Here is a 15,099-nt window from a genome sequence, read left to right as displayed (position 1 = left end):
CAGCTAGTATAGTAACCCTTACCTTCAGCTAGTATAGTAACCCTTACCTTCAGCTAGTATAGTAACTCTACCCTGACTACTGCTCTAACCCTTACCTTCAGCTAGTATAGTAACCCTAGTATAGTAACCCTTACCTTCAGCTAGTATAGTAACCCTTACCTTCAGCTAGTATAGTAACCCTTACCTTCAGCTAGTATAGTAACTCTACCCTGACTACTGCTCTAACCCTTACCTTCAGCTAGTATAGTAACCCTTACCTTCAGCTAGTATAGTAACCCTTACCTTCAGCTAGTATAGTAACTCTACCCTGACTACTGCTCTAACCCTTACCTTCAGCTAGTATAGTAACCCTAGTATAGTAACCCTTACCTTCAGCTAGTATAGTAACCCTTACCTTCAGCTAGTATAGTAACCCTTACCTTCAGCTAGTATAGTAACCCTTACCTTCAGCTAGTATAGTAACCCTTACCTTCAGCTAGTATAGTAACCCTTACCTTCAGCTAGTATAGTAACTCTACCCTGACTACTGCTCTAACCCTTACCTTCAGCTAGTATAGTAACCCTAGTATAGTAACCCTTACCTTCAGCTAGTATAGTAACCCTTACCTTCAGCTAGTATAGTAACCCTTACCTTCAGCTAGTATAGTAACCCTTACCTTCAGCTAGTATAGTAACCCTTACCTTCAGCTAGTATAGTAACCCTTACCTTCAGCTAGTATAGTAACTCTACCCTGACTACTGCTCTAACCCTTACCTTCAGCTAGTATAGTAACCCTTACCTTCAGCTAGTATAGTAACCCTTACCTTCAGCTAGTATAGTAACCCTTACCTTCAGCTAGTATAGTAACCCTTACCTTCAGCTAGTATAGTAACCCTTACCTTCAGCTAGTATAGTAACCCTTACCTTCAGCTAGTATAGTAACCCTTACCTTCAGCTAGTATAGTAACCCTAGTATAGTAACCCTTACCTTCAGCTAGTATAGTAACCCTTACCTTCAGCTAGTATAGTAACTCTACCCTGACTACTGCTCTAACCCTTACCTTCAGCTAGTATAGTAACCCTTACCTTCAGCTAGTATAGTAACCCTTACCTTCAGCTAGTATAGTAACCCTTACCTTCAGCTAGTATAGTAACCCTTACCTTCAGCTAGTATAGTAACCCTTACCTTCAGCTAGTATAGTAACCCTTACCTTCAGCTAGTATAGTAACCCTTATCTTCAGCTAGTATAGTAACCCTAGTATAGTAACCCTTACCTTCAGCTAGTATAGTAACCCTTACCTTCAGCTAGTATAGTAACCCTTACCTTCAGCTAGTATAGTAACCCTAGTATAGTAACCCTTACCTTCAGCTAGTATAGTAACCCTAGTATAGTAACCCTTACCTTCAGCTAGTATAGTAACCCTTACCTTCAGCTAGTATAGTAACCCTAGTATAGTAACCCTTACCTTCAGCTAGTATAGTAACCCTTACCTTCAGCTAGTATAGTAACCCTTACCTTCAGCTAGTATAGTAACTCTACCCTGACTACTGCTCTAACCCTTACCTTCAGCTAGTATAGTAACCCTAGTATAGTAACCCTTACCTTCAGCTAGTATAGTAACCCTTACCTTCAGCTAGTATAGTAACCCTTACCTTCAGCTAGTATAGTAACCCTTACCTTCAGCTAGTATAGTAACCCTTACCTTCAGCTAGTATAGTAACCCTTACCTTCAGCTAGTATAGTAACACTACCCTGACTACTGCTCTAACCCTTACCTTCAGCTAGTATAGTAACCCTAGTATAGTAACCCTTACCTTCAGCTAGTATAGTAACCCTTACCTTCAGCTAGTATAGTAACCCTTACCTTCAGCTAGTATAGTAACCCTTACCTTCAGCTAGTATAGTAACCCTTACCTTCAGCTAGTATAGTAACCCTTACCTTCAGCTAGTATAGTAACTCTACCCTGACTACTGCTCTAACCCTTACCTTCAGCTAGTATAGTAACCCTTACCTTCAGCTAGTATAGTAACTCTACCCTGACTACTGCTCTAACCCTTACCTTCAGCTAGTATAGTAACCCTAGTATAGTAACCCTTACCTTCAGCTAGTATAGTAACCCTTACCTTCAGCTAGTATAGTAACCCTTACCTTCAGCTAGTATAGTAACCCTTACCTTCAGCTAGTATAGTAACCCTTACCTTCAGCTAGTATAGTAACTCTACCCTGACTACTGCTCTAACCCTTACCTTCAGCTAGTATAGTAACCCTTACCTTCAGCTAGTATAGTAACCCTTACCTTCAGCTAGTATAGTAACCCTTACCTTCAGCTAGTATAGTAACCCTTACCTTCAGCTAGTATAGTAACCCTTACCTTCAGCTAGTATAGTAACCCTTACCTTCAGCTAGTATAGTAACCTCTACCCCTAGTATAGTAACCCTTACCTTCAGCTAGTATAGTAACCCTTACCTTCAGCTAGTATAGTAACTCTACCCTGACTACTGCTCTAACCCTTACCTTCAGCTAGTATAGTAACCCTTACCTTCAGCTAGTATAGTAACCCTTACCTTCAGCTAGTATAGTAACCCTTACCTTCAGCTAGTATAGTAACCCTTACCTTCAGCTAGTATAGTAACCCTTACCTTCAGCTAGTATAGTAACCCTTACCTTCAGCTAGTATAGTAACCCTTACCTTCAGCTAGTATAGTAACCCTTACCTTCAGCTAGTATAGTAACCCTAGTATAGTAACCCTTACCTTCAGCTAGTATAGTAACCCTAGTATAGTAACCCTTACCTTCAGCTAGTATAGTAACCCTTACCTTCAGCTAGTATAGTAACCCTTACCTTCAGCTAGTATAGTAACCCTAGTATAGTAACCCTTACCTTCAGCTAGTATAGTAACCCTAGTATAGTAACCCTTACCTTCAGCTAGTATAGTAACCCTTACCTTCAGCTAGTATAGTAACCCTAGTATAGTAACCCTTACCTTCAGCTAGTATAGTAACCCTTACCTTCAGCTAGTATAGTAACCCTAGTATAGTAACCCTTACCTTCAGCTAGTATAGTAACCCTTACCTTCAGCTAGTATAGTAACCCTAGTATAGTAACCCTTACCTTCAGCTAGTATAGTAACTCTACCCTGACTACTGCTCTAACCCTTACCTTCAGCTAGTATAGTAACCCTTACCTTCAGCTAGTATAGTAACCCTTACCTTCAGCTAGTATAGTAACCCTTACCTTCAGCTAGTATAGTAACCCTACCTTCAGCTAGTATAGTAACCCTTACCTTCAGCTAGTATAGTAACCCTTACCTTCAGCTAGTATAGTAACCCTTACCTTCAGCTAGTATAGTAACCCTTACCTTCAGCTAGTATAGTAACCCTTACCTTCAGCTAGTATAGTAACCCTAGTATAGTAACCCTTACCTTCAGCTAGTATAGTAACTCTACCCTGACTACTGCTCTAACCCTTACCTTCAGCTAGTATAGTAACCCTTACCTTCAGCTAGTATAGTAACCCTTACCTTCAGCTAGTATAGTAACCCTTACCTTCAGCTAGTATAGTAACCCTTACCTTCAGCTAGTATAGTAACCCTTACCTTCAGCTAGTATAGTAACCCTTACCTTCAGCTAGTATAGTAACCCTAGTATAGTAACCCTTACCTTCAGCTAGTATAGTAACTCTACCCTGACTACTGCTCTAACCCTTACCTTCAGCTAGTATAGTAACCCTTACCTTCAGCTAGTATAGTAACCCTTACCTTCAGCTAGTATAGTAACCCTTACCTTCAGCTAGTATAGTAACCCTTACCTTCAGCTAGTATAGTAACCCTTACCTTCAGCTAGTATAGTAACCCTTACCTTCAGCTAGTATAGTAACCCTTACCTTCAGCTAGTATAGTAACCCTAGTATAGTAACCCTTACCTTCAGCTAGTATAGTAACTCTACCCTGACTACTGCTCTAACCCTTTACCTTCAGCTAGTATAGTAACCCTTACCTTCAGCTAGTATAGTAACCCTTACCTTCAGCTAGTATAGTAACCCTAGTATAGTAACCCTTACCTTCAGCTAGTATAGTAACTCTACCCTGACTACTGCTCTAACCCTTACCTTCAGCTAGTATAGTAACCCTTACCTTCAGCTAGTATAGTAACCCTTACCTTCAGCTAGTATAGTAACCCTTACCTTCAGCTAGTATAGTAACCCTTACCTTCAGCTAGTATAGTAACTCTACCCTGACTACTGCTCTAACCCTTACCTTCAGCTAGTATAGTAACCTCCTAGTATAGTAACCCTTACCTTCAGCTAGTATAGTAACCCTTACCTTCAGCTAGTATAGTAACCCTAGTATAGTAACCCTTACCTTCAGCTAGTATAGTAACCCTTACCTTCAGCTAGTATAGTAACCCTAGTATAGTAACCCTTACCTTCAGCTAGTATAGTAACCCTTACCTTCAGCTAGTATAGTAACCCTAGTATAGTAACCCTTACCTTCAGCTAGTATAGTAACCCTTACCTTCAGCTAGTATAGTAACCCTTACCTTCAGCTAGTATAGTAACCCTTACCTTCAGCTAGTATAGTAACCCTTACCTTCAGCTAGTATAGTAACCCTTACCTTCAGCTAGTATAGTAACCCTTACCTTCAGCTAGTATAGTAACTCTACCCTGACTACTGCTCTAACCCTTACCTTCAGCTAGTATAGTAACCCTTACCTTCAGCTAGTATAGTAACCCTTACCTTCAGCTAGTATAGTAACCCTTACCTTCAGCTAGTATAGTAACCCTTACCTTCAGCTAGTATAGTAACTCTACCCTGACTACTGCTCTAACCCTTACCTTCAGCTAGTATAGTAACCCTAGTATAGTAACCCTTACCTTCAGCTAGTATAGTAACCCTTATCTTCAGCTAGTATAGTAACCCTAGTATAGTAACCCTTACCTTCAGCTAGTATAGTAACCCTTACCTTCAGCTAGTATAGTAACCCTAGTATAGTAACCCTTACCTTCAGCTAGTATAGTAACCCTTACCTTCAGCTAGTATAGTAACCCTAGTATAGTAACCCTTATCTTCAGCTAGTATAGTAACCCTTACCTTCAGCTAGTATAGTAACCCTTACCTTCAGCTAGTATAGTAACCCTTACCTTCAGCTAGTATAGTAACCCTTACCTTCAGCTAGTATAGTAACCCTTACCTTCAGCTAGTATAGTAACCCTTACCTTCAGCTAGTATAGTAACTCTACCCTGACTACTGCTCTAACCCTTACCTTCAGCTAGTATAGTAACCCTTACCTTCAGCTAGTATAGTAACTCTACCCTGACTACTGCTCTAACCCTTACCTTCAGCTAGTATAGTAACCCTAGTATAGTAACCCTTACCTTCAGCTAGTATAGTAACCCTTACCTTCAGCTAGTATAGTAACCCTTACCTTCAGCTAGTATAGTAACCCTTACCTTCAGCTAGTATAGTAACCCTAGTATAGTAACCCTTACCTTCAGCTAGTATAGTAACCCTAGTATAGTAACCCTTACCTTCAGCTAGTATAGTAACTCTACCCTGACTACTGCTCTAACCCTTACCTTCAGCTAGTATAGTAACCCTTACCTTCAGCTAGTATAGTAACCCTTACCTTCAGCTAGTATAGTAACCCTAGTATAGTAACCCTTACCTTCAGCTAGTATAGTAACCCTAGTATAGTAACCCTTACCTTCAGCTAGTATAGTAACCCTAGTATAGTAACCCTTACCTTCAGCTAGTATAGTAACTCTACCCTGACTACTGCTCTAACCCTTACCTTCAGCTAGTATAGTAACCCTAGTATAGTAACCCTTACCTTCAGCTACTATAGTAACCCTTACCTTCAGCTAGTATAGTAACCCTTACCTTCAGCTAGTATAGTAACCCTTACCTTCAGCTAGTATAGTAACCCTTACCTTCAGCTAGTATAGTAACTCTACCCTGACTACTGCTCTAACCCTTATCTTCAGCTAGTATAGTAACCCTAGTATAGTAACCCTTAGCTTCAGCTAGTATAGTAACCCTTACCTTCAGCTAGTATAGTAACCCTTACCTTCAGCTAGTATAGTAACTCTACCCTGACTACTGCTCTAACCCTTATCTTCAGCTAGTATAGTAACCCTAGTATAGTAACCCTTACCTTCAGCTAGTATAGTAACCCTTACCTTCAGCTAGTATATTAACCCTTACCTTCAGCTAGTATAGTAACCCTTACCTTCAGCTAGTATAGTAACCCTACCCTGACTACTGCTCTAACCCTTACCTTCAGCTAGTATAGTAACTCTAGTATAGTAACCCTTACCTTCAGCTAGTATAGTAACCCTTACCTTCAGCTAGTATAGTAACCCTTACCTTCAGCTAGTATAGTAACCCTTACCTTCAGCTAGTATAGTAACTCTACCCTGACTACTGCTCTAACCCTTACCTTCAGCTACTATAGTAACCCTTACCTTCAGCTAGTATAGTAACCCTTACCTTCAGCTAGTATAGTAACCCTTACCTTCAGCTAGTATAGTAACCCTTACCTTCAGCTAGTATAGTAACCCTTACCTTCAGCTAGTATAGTAACCCTTACCTTCAGCTAGTATAGTAACCCTTATCTTCAGCTAGTATAGTAACCCTAGTATAGTAACCCTTACCTTCAGCTAGTATAGTAACCCTTACCTTCAGCTAGTATAGTAACTCTACCCTGACTACTGCTCTAACCCTTACCTTCAGCTAGTATAGTAACCCTTACCTTCAGCTAGTATAGTAACCCTTACCTTCAGCTAGTATAGTAACCCTTACCTTCAGCTAGTATAGTAACCCTTACCTTCAGCTAGTATAGTAACCCTTACCTTCAGCTAGTATAGTAACCCTTACCTTCAGCTAGTATAGTAACCCTTATCTTCAGCTAGTATAGTAACCCTAGTATAGTAACCCTTACCTTCAGCTAGTATAGTAACCCTACCCTGACTACTGCTCTAACCCTTACCTTCAGCTAGTATAGTAACCCTTACCTTCAGCTAGTATAGTAACCCTTATATTCAGCTAGTATAGTAACCCTAGTATAGTAACCCTTATCTTCAGCTAGTATAGTAACCCTAGTATAGTAACCCTTACCTTCAGCTAGTATAGTAACCCTTACCTTCAGCTAGTATAGTAACCCTAGTATAGTAACCCTTACCTTCAGCTAGTATAGTAACCCTTACCTTCAGCTAGTATAGTAACCCTAGTATAGTAACCCTTACCTTCAGCTAGTATAGTAACCCTTACCTTCAGCTAGTATAGTAACCCTAGTATAGTAACCCTTACCTTCAGCTAGTATAGTAACCCTTACCTTCAGCTAGTATAGTAACCCTTACCTTCAGCTAGTATAGTAACTCTACCCTGACTACTGCTCTAACCCTTACCTTCAGCTAGTATAGTAACCCTAGTATAGTAACCCTTACCTTCAGCTAGTATAGTAACCCTTACCTTCAGCTAGTATAGTAACCCTTACCTTCAGCTAGTATAGTAACTCTACCCTGACTACTGCTCTAACCCTTACCTTCAGCTAGTATAGTAACCCTAGTATAGTAACCCTTACCTTCAGCTAGTATAGTAACCCTTACCTTCAGCTAGTATAGTAACCCTTACCTTCAGCTAGTATAGTAACCCTTACCTTCAGCTAGTATAGTAACCCTTACCTTCAGCTAGTATAGTAACCCTTACCTTCAGCTAGTATAGTAACCCTTACCTTCAGCTAGTATAGTAACTCTACCCTGACTACTGCTCTAACCCTTACCTTCAGCTAGTATAGTAACCCTAGTATAGTAACCCTTACCTTCAGCTAGTATAGTAACCCTTACCTTCAGCTAGTATAGTAACCCTTACCTTCAGCTAGTATAGTAACTCTACCCTGACTACTGCTCTAACCCTTACCTTCAGCTAGTATAGTAACCCTTACCTTCAGCTAGTATAGTAACCCTTACCTTCAGCTAGTATAGTAACTCTACCCTGACTACTGCTCTAACCCGTACCTTCAGCTAGTATAGTAACCCTAGTATAGTAACCCTTACCTTCAGCTAGTATAGTAACCCTTACCTTCAGCTAGTATAGTAACCCTTACCTTCAGCTAGTATAGTAACCCTTACCTTCAGCTAGTATAGTAACCCTTACCTTCAGCTAGTATAGTAACCCTTACCTTCAGCTAGTATAGTAACTCTACCCTGACTACTGCTCTAACCCTTACCTTCAGCTAGTATAGCAACCCTAGTATAGTAACCCTTACCTTCAGCTAGTATAGTAACCCTTACCTTCAGCTAGTATAGTAACCCTTACCTTCAGCTAGTATAGTAACCCTTACCTTCAGCTAGTATAGTAACCCTTACCTTCAGCTAGTATAGTAACCCTTACCTTCAGCTAGTATAGTAACTCTACCCTGACTACTGCTCTAACCCTTACCTTCAGCTACTATAGTAACCCTTACCTTCAGCTAGTATAGTAACCCTTACCTTCAGCTAGTATAGTAACCCTTACCTTCAGCTAGTATAGTAACCCTTACCTTCAGCTAGTATAGTAACCCTTACCTTCAGCTAGTATAGTAACCCTTACCTTCAGCTAGTATAGTAACCCTTATCTTCAGCTAGTATAGTAACCCTAGTATAGTAACCCTTACCTTCAGCTAGTATAGTAACCCTTACCTTCAGCTAGTATAGTAACTCTACCCTGACTACTGCTCTAACCCTTACCTTCAGCTAGTATAGTAACCCTTACCTTCAGCTAGTATAGTAACCCTTACCTTCAGCTAGTATAGTAACCCTTACCTTCAGCTAGTATAGTAACCCTTACCTTCAGCTAGTATAGTAACCCTTACCTTCAGCTAGTATAGTAACCCTTACCTTCAGCTAGTATAGTAACCCTTATCTTCAGCTAGTATAGTAACCCTAGTATAGTAACCCTTACCTTCAGCTAGTATAGTAACCCTAGTATAGTAACCCTTACCTTCAGCTAGTATAGTAACCCTTACCTTCAGCTAGTATAGTAACCCTTATCTTCAGCTAGTATAGTAACCCTAGTATAGTAACCCTTATCTTCAGCTAGTATAGTAACCCTAGTATAGTAACCCTTACCTTCAGCTAGTATAGTAACCCTTACCTTCAGCTAGTATAGTAACCCTAGTATAGTAACCCTTACCTTCAGCTAGTATAGTAACCCTTACCTTCAGCTAGTATAGTAACTCTACCCTGACTACTGCTCTAACCCTTACCTTCAGCTAGTATAGTAACCCTAGTATAGTAACCCTTACCTTCAGCTAGTATAGTAACCCTTACCTTCAGCTAGTATAGTAACCCTTACCTTCAGCTAGTATAGTAACCCTTACCTTCAGCTAGTATAGTAACCCTTACCTTCAGCTAGTATAGTAACTCTACCCTGACTACTGCGCTAACCCTTACCTTCAGCTAGTATAGTAACCCTTACCTTCAGCTAGTATAGTAACCCTTACCTTCAGCTAGTATAGTAACTCTACCCTGACTACTGCTCTAACCCTTACCTTCAGCTAGTATAGTAACCCTAGTATAGTAACCCTTACCTTCAGCTAGTATAGTAACCCTTACCTTCAGCTAGTATAGTAACCCTTACCTTCAGCTAGTATAGTAACCCTTACCTTCAGCTAGTATAGTAACCCTTACCTTCAGCTAGTATAGTAACCCTTACATTCAGCTAGTATAGTAACTCTACCCTGACTACTGCTCTAACCCTTACCTTCAGCTAGTATAGTAACCCTTACCTTCAGCTAGTATAGTAACTCTACCCTGACTACTGCTCTAACCCTTACCTTCAGCTAGTATAGTAACCCTAGTATAGTAACCCTTACCTTCAGCTAGTATAGTTACCCTTACCTTCAGCTAGTATAGTAACCCTTACCTTCAGCTAGTATAGTAACCCTTACCTTCAGCTAGTATAGTAACCCTTACCTTCAGCTAGTATAGTAACCCTTACCTTCAGCTAGTATAGTAACTCTACCCTGACTACTGCTCTAACCCTTACCTTCAGCTAGTATAGTAACCCTTACCTTCAGCTAGTATAGTAACCCTTACCTTCAGCTAGTATAGTAACCCTTACCTTCAGCTAGTATAGTAACCCTTACCTTCAGCTAGTATAGTAACCCTTACCTTCAGCTAGTATAGTAACCCTTATCTTCAGCTAGTATAGTAACCCTAGTATAGTAACCCTTACCTTCAGCTAGTATAGTAACCCTTACCTTCAGCTAGTATAGTAACTCTACCCTGACTACTGCTCTAACCCTTACCTTCAGCTAGTATAGTAACCCTTACCTTCAGCTAGTATAGTAACCCTTACCTTCAGCTAGTATAGTAACCCTTACCTTCAGCTAGTATAGTAACCCTTACCTTCAGCTAGTATAGTAACCCTTACCTTCAGCTAGTATAGTAACCCTTACCTTCAGCTAGTATAGTAACCCTTACCTTCAGCTAGTATAGTAACCCTTACCTTCAGCTAGTATAGTAACCCTTACCTTCAGCTAGTATAGTAACCCTTATCTTCAGCTAGTATAGTAACCCTAGTATAGTAACCCTTACCTTCAGCTAGTATAGTAACCCTAGTATAGTAACCCTTACCTTCAGCTAGTATAGCAACACTTACCTTCAGCTAGTATAGTAACCCTTATCTTCAGCTAGTATAGTAACCCTAGTATAGTAACCCTTATCTTCAGCTAGTATAGTAACCCTAGTATAGTAACCCTTACCTTCAGCTAGTATAGTAACTCTACCCTGACTACTGCTCTAACCCTTACCTTCAGCTAGTATAGTAACCCTTACCTTCAGCTAGTATAGTAACCCTTACCTTCAGCTAGTATAGTAACCCTTACCTTCAGCTAGTATAGTAACCCTTACCTTCAGCTAGTATAGTAACCCTTACCTTCAGCTAGTATAGTAACCCTAGTATAGTAACCCTTACCTTCAGCTAGTATAGTAACCCTTACCTTCAGCTAGTATAGTAACCCTAGTATAGTAACCCTTACCTTCAGCTAGTATAGTAACCCTTACCTTCAGCTAGTATAGTAACCCTAGTATAGTAACCCTTACCTTCAGCTAGTATAGTAACTCTACCCTGACTACTGCTCTAACCCTTACCTTCAGCTAGTATAGTAACCCTTACCTTCAGCTAGTATAGTAACCCTTACCTTCAGCTAGTATAGTAACCCTTACCTTCAGCTAGTATAGTAACTCTACCCTGACTACTGCTCTAACCCTTACCTTCAGCTAGTATAGTAACCCTACCTTCAGCTAGTATAGTAACCCTTACCTTCAGCTAGTATAGTAACCCTTACCTTCAGCTAGTATAGTAACCCTTACCTTCAGCTAGTATAGTAACCCTTACCTTCAGCTAGTATAGTAACCCTTACCTTCAGCTAGTATAGTAACCCTAGTATAGTAACCCTTACCTTCAGCTAGTATAGTAACTCTACCCTGACTACTGCTCTAACCCTTACCTTCAGCTAGTATAGTAACCCTTACCTTCAGCTAGTATAGTAACCCTTACCTTCAGCTAGTATAGTAACCCTTACCTTCAGCTAGTATAGTAACCCTTACCTTCAGCTAGTATAGTAACCCTTACCTTCAGCTAGTATAGTAACCCTTACCTTCAGCTAGTATAGTAACCCTAGTATAGTAACCCTTACCTTCAGCTAGTATAGTAACTCTACCCTGACTACTGCTCTAACCCTTTACTTCAGCTAGTATAGTAACCCTTACCTTCAGCTAGTATAGTAACCCTTACCTTCAGCTAGTATAGTAACCCTAGTATAGTAACCCTTACCTTCAGCTAGTATAGTAACTCTACCCTGACTACTGCTCTAACCCTTACCTTCAGCTAGTATAGTAACCCTTACCTTCAGCTAGTATAGTAACCCTTACCTTCAGCTAGTATAGTAACCCTTACCTTCAGCTAGTATAGTAACCCTTACCTTCAGCTAGTATAGTAACTCTACCCTGACTACTGCTCTAACCCTTACCTTCAGCTAGTATAGTAACCCTAGTATAGTAACCCTTACCTTCAGCTAGTATAGTAACCCTTATCTTCAGCTAGTATAGTAACCCTAGTATAGTAACCCTTACCTTCAGCTAGTATAGTAACCCTTACCTTCAGCTAGTATAGTAACCCTAGTATAGTAACCCTTACCTTCAGCTAGTATAGTAACCCTTACCTTCAGCTAGTATAGTAACCCTAGTATAGTAACCCTTATCTTCAGCTAGTATAGTAACCCTTACCTTCAGCTAGTATAGTAACCCTTACCTTCAGCTAGTATAGTAACCCTTACCTTCAGCTAGTATAGTAACCCTTACCTTCAGCTAGTATAGTAACCCTTACCTTCAGCTAGTATAGTAACCCTTACCTTCAGCTAGTATAGTAACTCTACCCTGACTACTGCTCTAACACTTACCTTCAGCTAGTATAGTAACCCTTACCTTCAGCTAGTATAGTAACCCTTACCTTCAGCTAGTATAGTAACCCTTACCTTCAGCTAGTATAGTAACCCTTACCTTCAGCTAGTATAGTAACTCTACCCTGACTACTGCTCTAACCCTTACCTTCAGCTAGTATAGTAACCCTAGTATAGTAACCCTTACCTTCAGCTAGTATAGTAACCCTTATCTTCAGCTAGTATAGTAACCCTAGTATAGTAACCCTTACCTTCAGCTAGTATAGTAACCCTTACCTTCAGCTAGTATAGTAACCCTAGTATAGTAACCCTTACCTTCAGCTAGTATAGTAACCCTTACCTTCAGCTAGTATAGTAACCCTAGTATAGTAACCCTTATCTTCAGCTAGTATAGTAACCCTTACCTTCAGCTAGTATAGTAACCCTTACCTTCAGCTAGTATAGTAACCCTTACCTTCAGCTAGTATAGTAACCCTTACCTTCAGCTAGTATAGTAACCCTTACCTTCAGCTAGTATAGTAACCCTTACCTTCAGCTAGTATAGTAACTCTACCCTGACTACTGCTCTAACCCTTACCTTCAGCTAGTATAGTAACCCTTACCTTCAGCTAGTATAGTAACCCTTACCTTTAGCTAGTATAGTAACCCTTACCTTCAGCTAGTATAGTAACTCTACCCTGACTACTGCTCTAACCCTTACCTTCAGCTAGTATAGTAACCCTAGTATAGTAACCCTTACCTTCAGCTAGTATAGTAACCCTTACCTTCAGCTAGTATAGTAACCCTTACCTTCAGCTAGTATAGTAACCCTTACCTTCAGCTAGTATAGTAACCCTAGTATAGTAACCCTTACCTTCAGCTAGTATAGTAACCCTAGTATAGTAACCCTTACCTTCAGCTAGTATAGTAACTCTACCCTGACTACTGCTCTAACCCTTACCTTCAGCTAGTATAGTAACCCTTACCTTCAGCTAGTATAGTAACCCTTACCTTCAGCTAGTATAGTAACCCTAGTATAGTAACCCTTACCTTCAGCTAGTATAGTAACCCTAGTATAGTAACCCTTACCTTCAGCTAGTATAGTAACCCTAGTATAGTAACCCTTACCTTCAGCTAGTATAGTAACTCTACCCTGACTACTGCTCTAACCCTTACCTTCAGCTAGTATAGTAACCCTAGTATAGTAACCCTTACCTTCAGCTACTATAGTAACCCTCACCTTCAGCTAGTATAGTAACCCTTACCTTCAGCTAGTATAGTAACCCTTACCTTCAGCTAGTATAGTAACCCTTACCTTCAGCTAGTATAGTAACTCTACCCTGACTACTGCTCTAACCCTTATCTTCAGCTAGTATAGTAACCCTAGTATAGTAACCCTTAGCTTCAGCTAGTATAGTAACCCTTACCTTCAGCTAGTATAGTAACCCTTACCTTCAGCTAGTATAGTAACTCTACCCTGACTACTGCTCTAACCCTTATCTTCAGCTAGTATAGTAACCCTAGTATAGTAACCCTTACCTTCAGCTAGTATAGTAACCCTTACCTTCAGCTAGTATAGTAACCCTTACCTTCAGCTAGTATAGTAACCCTTACCTTCAGCTAGTATAGTAACCCTACCCTGACTACTGCTCTAACCCTTACCTTCAGCTAGTATAGTAACTCTAGTATAGTAACCCTTACCTTCAGCTAGTATAGTAACCCTTACCTTCAGCTAGTATAGTAACCCTTACCTTCAGCTAGTATAGTAACCCTTACCTTCAGCTAGTATAGTAACTCTACCCTGACTACTGCTCTAACCCTTACCTTCAGCTACTATAGTAACCCTTACCTTCAGCTAGTATAGTAACCCTTACCTTCAGCTAGTATAGTAACCCTTACCTTCAGCTAGTATAGTAACCCTTACCTTCAGCTAGTATAGTAACCCTTACCTTCAGCTAGTATAGTAACCCTTACCTTCAGCTAGTATAGTAACCCTTATCTTCAGCTAGTATAGTAACCCTAGTATAGTAACCCTTACCTTCAGCTAGTATAGTAACCCTTACCTTCAGCTAGTATAGTAACTCTACCCTGACTACTGCTCTAACCCTTACCTTCAGCTAGTATAGTAACCCTTACCTTCAGCTAGTATAGTAACCCTTACCTTCAGCTAGTATAGTAACCCTTACCTTCAGCTAGTATAGTAACCCTTACATTCAGCTAGTATAGTAACCCTTACCTTCAGCTAGTATAGTAACCCTTACCTTCAGCTAGTATAGTAACCCTTATCTTCAGCTAGTATAGTAACCCTAGTATAGTAACCCTTACCTTCAGCTAGTATAGTAACCCTACCCTGACTACTGCTCTAACCCTTACCTTCAGCTAGTATAGTAACTCTAGTATAGTAACCCTTACCTTCAGCTAGTATAGTAACCCTTACCTTCAGCTAGTATAGTAACCCTTACCTTCAGCTAGTATAGTAACCCTTACCTTCAGCTAGTATAGTAACCCTACCCTGACTACTGCTCTAACCCTTACCTTCAGCTAGTATAGTAACCCTAGTATAGTAACCCTTACCTTCAGCTAGTATAGTAACCCTAGTATAGTAACCCTTACCTTCAGCTAGTATAGTAACCCTTACCTTCAGCTAGTATAGTAACCCTTACCCTCAGCTAGTATAGTAACCCTTACCTTCA

This window comes from Coregonus lavaretus (assembly GCF_964263955.1).
Source record: "Coregonus lavaretus genome assembly, chromosome: 16".
NCBI lineage: Eukaryota > Metazoa > Chordata > Actinopteri > Salmoniformes > Salmonidae > Coregonus > Coregonus lavaretus.
The sequence above is the reverse complement of the archived record's forward strand: the minus strand, read 5'-3'. Positions refer to the sequence as shown.